Genomic DNA, 647 nt, shown 5'->3' with positions numbered 1-647 from the left:
AAGACGGCGCCCCCACAGGATCGTCGAACGCCCTCCGTACCAAGACCCGCCTAGCCGGGAGCGAGGGACGGGATACCTCGCGGGACGGACTGAATTCCCGGTCTCTTCGGAACCGGGTCGGACGGAGAAATCCTGCGGGGCGAATTGGGTGACCTCGCTTCCTATGAACAAATTCTTGCCTAGACCGAGAGCTCGAACTAGAGGGGCCAGACCTCACTTCGGGCGAAGCACGTGCACGTATTCAGCCGGCTCGGGGCTTGATACGGGAGAGGCATCGGCAGAGACGGCAATCTGTCAATAAAGACAAAACCGTACGCACTATAAGGGTATCGTCACGGTACACACAGCGGTGCCTCGATCGACCTGCTTGCGGACAAGGCAGTTGCGAGGGCCTGAACGCCGGGTTCAAACCTCGTACCACGGGACTCGGAGTAAGCCCCGTCGAGTCGGCTTGCTAATATCGCCTCGACGCTCTGGGGTGTCGGACCCGAGGCGCACGACCGCGCGGACTCACCGAGGACACGCGCTCGCCCGCACCGGGGAAGACTCACTTGAGGAAGGACTCGTGATGGTTGTGGAAGTACCAACTTAATAGTAGGGGTTTGACTCGGGCGATAATACGTCGGGCCCTGGCCGCGGCGGTCACT

Source organism: Melanaphis sacchari, unplaced genomic scaffold (genome assembly GCF_002803265.2).
Source record: "Melanaphis sacchari strain LSU unplaced genomic scaffold, SCAv2.0 Contig267_pilon_pilon, whole genome shotgun sequence".
Taxonomy (NCBI): domain Eukaryota; kingdom Metazoa; phylum Arthropoda; class Insecta; order Hemiptera; family Aphididae; genus Melanaphis; species Melanaphis sacchari.
The sequence above is the reverse complement of the archived record's forward strand: the minus strand, read 5'-3'. Positions refer to the sequence as shown.